Source organism: Lissotriton vulgaris, unplaced genomic scaffold (genome assembly GCF_964263255.1).
Source record: "Lissotriton vulgaris unplaced genomic scaffold, aLisVul1.2 SCAFFOLD_1872, whole genome shotgun sequence".
NCBI lineage: Eukaryota > Metazoa > Chordata > Amphibia > Caudata > Salamandridae > Lissotriton > Lissotriton vulgaris.
The window spans coordinates 374,233-380,232 of record NW_028248775.1 but is presented as its reverse complement, the minus strand read 5'-3'; positions in this window follow the sequence as shown (position 1 = coordinate 380,232).

Below are 6,000 nucleotides of genomic sequence, written 5' to 3'. Positions count from 1 at the left end.
CACCCCTAATTCTGAATCGTGGGTGTAGCCAGGCAGAGGCACCTGGCCTATTCACGGTGCAGGGCTGGGTCCTCAGACGCCCAGCAGGAGGTGGAGCCAGTATTGTCACTGGCAGGAGCAGAGCTATCCGTCGCTCGGCAGGAGGTGGAGCCAGCATTGTATCGGGCAGGGCCGGCTATCAAGAGCTACTCTTCCCCTACTCTCAATGCAGATGCACCACTCACCCCTCACTGACTCATTCAGAACTCTGGAGCCACCCAGCTCCTGTCATACACACACCAAACCAGCAGAAACCAGAAATAGTTAGACAAGAAAATAGTCACTTTCTAAAAGTGCTATTTTCAAACCCAGAGTCCAAAAACCATCCACCCAAACGGATGCGTTATCAAACCCCGAGTTCAGGGATACCAAACTCGACATCGCACCATGCTCCCCGAGCCAGCTAGGATCATACCATTAATAATCCCGGCGGCCCATTCTAACTAATGGAGAGCAGGCGACCTTACGATAGTGAAGTACGAACATGGCGGTAGTTCACTATTAGGACATGCCAACTTCGTCAGGCCTGTCCTACCTTATACTTACAATGCACCCTGCCCTCGGGCCTACCATAGGGGTGACTAATATGAAGTTAAGGGAAGGCCGCTCTTGTGGGCGGCACAACACGTGCTGCAAGCCCACTAGCAGCATTTGCATTTACAAGCCCCGGCACTCCGCGTGCACTAGACTAGGGACTGACAGTAAACCAAATAAGCCAAACATGGAATCCAATCAATACAGTAATTTAACATAGGGAGCACTTGCACCGCGGCACTGATCAGCAGTGGCACAGTGCCCAGAGCGATATACCAGCAAAAACATCGTAAACATAGGAGGCAAACAGAAAAAATGGAGGAGAGACTCAAGCCAATGATGTCAGGTCTAACAATCGGTATATGGAAATATGAGTCTTTGAGGTCTAGTGTTGCGAGGAAGTCTCCTTGACGCAACAGTGGTAATACCGGCTGTAGAGTGAGCATGTGGAAATGCTCTGATAAAATGTATTGATTTAGGGGCCTGCGGTCCAATATTGGTCTGAGAGACCCGTCCTTTTTGGGGATGAGGTAGTACAGTGAATATACCCCTGTGCCCTGGTGTTCTAAGGGTACTACTTCTATGGCTGCTTTTTGTAGCATGCTGATGAATTCTTGCTGCAATAAGTGTAGGTGTTCTGTGGACAAAGGACGGTGTCTTGGAGGTATGTTGGGTGGTGTGGAGGTTAATTCTAGGCAATAGCCATGCTGGATAATTTGCCTCACCCACCTGTCTGTAGTTATTTTTTCACAGACTGGCAGGAACTGCTGTAATCTTCCCCCGACCGGTGTTACATGGTCTGGGGGTAGCGACAAGAAGTCACTGTTTGGTATTGGTAGAGGATCTGGTGGTGTTATTCCCTCGTCCTCTACCTTTGCTGTTATTGCCACGGTATCCACCTCTACTGTTTTTGTTGTAGGTGTTTTGCGTGTTCCCTTTGTTGTATGAGGTTTGCTGTGTTGAGCCTCCTCTTGCAGCTCCTCTGTTGCCGGAGCGACGAAAGGAGCCGCCTCTGTATTGTTGTAACTGCAAGGCTCCCATAGACTTGGCTGTCTCTGTATCCTTCTTCATTTTGTCTAATATTGTGTCCACATTAGGGCCAAACAAATAATCAGGGTTTACAGGTTGATTGAGTAAAGTGCTCTGAACCTCATTTTTAAACCCAGAGATGCGTAGCCACGCATGTCTTCTGAGCATGACACTGGTATTGATAGCCCTGGCTGCTGTGTCTGCCGCATCTAGCGCACATTTTATGGAGGTTGTTAGATATTAGCTTTCCCTCCTGTATTAGGAACTCTGCCTGTTCCTTATAAAGGTCAGGTAGATGCTGGAGAATTTGCTCTAGTGTGTCGTAGTGGGCCCTGTCGTACCTGGCTAACAGGGCTTGTGTGTTTGAAATTCTCCATATGTTGGCTGCTTGAGCAGCCACCCTTTTGCCTGAAGCCTCCAGAATTTTAGATTCCTTGTCTGGAGGTGGAGCCTCGCCAGTAGTCTGCGAATTAGCACGTTTACGTGCATTGGATACCACCAAAGAGTCTAAAGGCAGCTGTCCCTTATTGTATGTAGGGTCCACTGGTGCTGGCCTATATTTCTTCTCTACTCTGGGGTTAATGACCCATGCCCTGGTTGTTTCCTTAAATATGTCCCCTTCTTGTTTAAGCACCCATTTTAACATTGGCAATGTTTTGACTGATCTTTCAGAAGTGTTGAAAGTGTCAAAGAGGAAGTCTTCCTCAATGGGGTCTGCATGCATTTCCACGTGGTGATTGTATGCTGCTCTTTCTAATAATGCATTGAAAGCAGCTGTGTCCTCTGTAGGCGAAGTTTTAACAGGGTATGCAGTATTGTCTAGAATGGGCTGAGAGTCTGCAGGATCTACAGGGTCAGACCATGGTTGATTTTGGTTGTCCTGGTCATTGTCCACTAGATAATTGTACAGTTCATTATCCTCATATTCCACATCCTCATCTGTGCGTGTGGGAGAATATGTAAAAGTCTCTTGCACATGTGGTTTGATTGGCTCAAAGAGATTTGGAGATGTCGAAGAGTCTCTTTTCTTTATGAGTGGTATAGGTCTCAGCGTAAGTGTCTGGTCTGATTTTCCTCTTTAATAGGGTAACTCTGCCAGTATCGGGGTCAACATAAAGTGTTGACTGTCCATCTTCCGAGGGCTCTTGCTCTTCAGGTGCTTGAGCTCTTCTCCCCGATATCGCTTTTTTTGTGTGTGTCGGTTCGATTTCCGTTGTTGGTTCGTCCGCTCTTGGCCGCATGTGTGTTGGAAGTCCAAATTTTATCGGTCCGAGGGACTTTTGAGTATCAACAGTCTTTTTAGTCTGTATGAACTTTTTCGGTGCCGTAATTGTTATCGACCCGACCGCTTTCGTTTGTTCGATAACCACTTTTTTGCCTTGTGTCGTCTTTGGAGCTTGCAGCTTTGGAGCAATGTTTTGCTGCTTCGGCTCGACCGACCCCTTCGTTTCGATCCTTGCCTTCGGCTCAAGTGTCTTTGTGTGCACCGGCCTTGGTTTGACGACTTTCTTTTCCGGTTCGACAACCGTCTTCAGCTGGAGTCCTTTGTTTGTGTTGCCTGGTGTCGACAACGATCTTGTCGGTTCGACGGACTTTAGCTTAGGCGTGGCCATGGGTGTACTGGCTCTCGGCTCGACAACCCTTATATGAGACCCCGCCGGGTCGACGACCATTTTGTGTTTTGTTGGCTCCGATGGATCCACACTTCTCGGTCCGAAGACTATAAAGTCTATCAGTTTTGGTTTCTGTTTTGCTTCCATTACTTTCGGTTTCAATTTTACCAATGTATGGTAATGTTGCACCAATGGCTCTTGTCTTATATTCTTAGCCGGGCTGAATTGCGGGGCTATAGAATCGATGTTTTCATCTTGGCTAAGGCCTTCCGGCGATGCCTCGACCTGAGCCTCTGGAAGCGTACCAGTAAATGTACTGGGCTCCGTACTCACGGTTGGCCCAGTGTCCTCGCCGGGGCTCTGATGCCTGGATCATCGTCCCCTACCTCGACGATGTCTTCTTCTTCGTCAATGTAGTAGTTGGAGTCATGTTCCGACCCCTGCTCCGACTGCTGATCTGAGTCTTCAGCTTCGATGACCTCTTCGTCGTCTTCAAAGATATTTTCCGGGTCAGGCGCTGGCTTCTGCATCGTCTTCCTCGCTGCTCTTTGAACCCGAAGTGTTTTCTTTGATCGAAATTGCGCACAAGCTAAGCAGTCGGCTTCATTGTGTTCTGGAGATAAACACTTGTTACACACAGGGTGTTTATCTATGTGTAGAAATTTCGAGTTACAGTTGGGGCATCATTTGAATGGACTTCGTTCCATTGACGATAGGTCCCTTGGTGTCGAAAAGGCCACGCGGCCCGATTCGACGTTCTGAGTATAAACCACCAGGAATAAAGTTGTCGGCACCGATCGAATAACAATACCGACGACCCCGAAGGCCTTTTGGCCTTTTTTTTAAAGTTTTTAATCGATTCCGAACTCAGAGTTAGAAATTGCATCCGAACCCAATGGCGGAAAAAAACAATCTGAGGATGGAGAGGATGCCCATGCGCACTGTAGGCCAGGGGAGGAGCCACCTATCTTGTGATACTTCGAAGACTCTTCCAGGACAACAATGTGCAATCATTCGGACCCAACACTAGGCGGCGATCTATGTACAGATATGAATTCAGCAGCCCACATGCCTCGAACATAAGGTTCCTAAAACCTAGTAGATCAATGTGTTCACCCGTGTAACTCTCCGGAGCAATATCAGGTTGAAGTAATTCAGGATCAAGTTTTATAACAAATTTGTCGGACCATATAGCTTCATTCACAATGGTGAATGGAGAACCTGAATCAGCTGCAATATGTATGTCAATACCTCCTATTGACATTAAACGAATAGGTTTGCTTGAGTCATTAGTGTGTGACTACATTACCCATGGAGCTTGAGGCAAAGCAACCTTCATCATCACTTTCTTCATTTGGAGAAGATACATGACCTTTCTCAATACATTTGACTTTATTGGCCCGATTCACAGAACTAACTTAAGACAAAATCCTAAACTTACTACCATTTTGGTATTCACAGAAGGCACTTACTCATTTCGGTATTCAAAGAAGGCACTTACTCATTTTGGTATTCACAGAAGGCATTTACTCATTTCGGTATTCATAGAAGTTAGGAGTCCTAACTTTACTTCTTCTAAAATTAGAAAAATCCTAACTTTAAGACTTTTTGTATTCACAGAAGGCATTTAGGAGTCCTAAAGTTAGGACTCCTAACTTCTGTGAATACCGAAATGAGCCATCCCTGAATGTTGTTACTAACCCAAACCCTCGCTTTTTATTACTCAGATTCAGGTTGAACCAATTTAATTTCCTCCTTGCTGGATCATTGGGGTGGAAAAGGAAGGAAGATTTGGGGATCTGCTCTTGTGATGGCTTTTCTACTAACGATACAATGCTCTTTATCTTTTTCTGTGAGCACTTTCTTCATATTCGTTAACGTTTTATTATTCCTATTTTAAAAGACAAAGGCTTTATGCAAATTAAACCAGCTCTCCATTATTTGCAGCTGCTCTCGAATGTGTGGGAGATTTTTAATATTGCTAACTTCCTCACTGCGGCAATAAGATTAAAGAAGAAAACCAGATGGGAATAGTCATTGTTATGAATTAGCCTAAATTAATTGAAGCTGAGGATATTTTTAAATGGTAACACAGTTTTTAGGATGCATTTTATATGAAATGATAATAGGTACTGTATGTATTTTAAGCTTGTATATCTCTGTTGTACTTTTATGGCTTTTGTTAAAAACCTTTTCTTGACATTAAATGTTTAGTATACTTTTATGGTTTTTGATATGAACCGAATAAAGTATTTTGATTGACTGGCTGGAAAATGTGGGCATTGTGAGCCCTGCACTGGACTGGTTCGTCTCCTTTCTCTCGGAGAGGACCTTCCAGGGAACACCCCCCCTTTCACCTCCAGGGTTCATACTATCAAGCAGGGTGTGCCGGAGGCTTCAGCTTTGAGCCCTATGCTTTTTAATCTGTATATCCAGCCACTGTCAGCGGTCGGTAGTAGAGGGCTGGCAATTGTGTCGTATGCAGATAACACGCAGTTGATGGTCGTCGACTGTTTGCATGATGCCCATAAGTTCCGGAGCCGTCTCGCTGCTGTCGCGGAGTGGATGACTACCAACTGCCTCCAGCTCAATGCCAGTAAGTCTGAGGTCTTGCTGGTAGGGAAAGATCCAGAGCTGTGGTGTGAACGCCGGTGGTCTGCCACTCTGGGCTGTGCACCCGCCCCCAAACAGGTGGAGAAAAATCTAGGTGTCTGGGTCGATTCGGCTCTCAGCTGTCAGTTCCAAACTCAGAAAGTGGCAGCAACATGTTACGGTATATAACCCG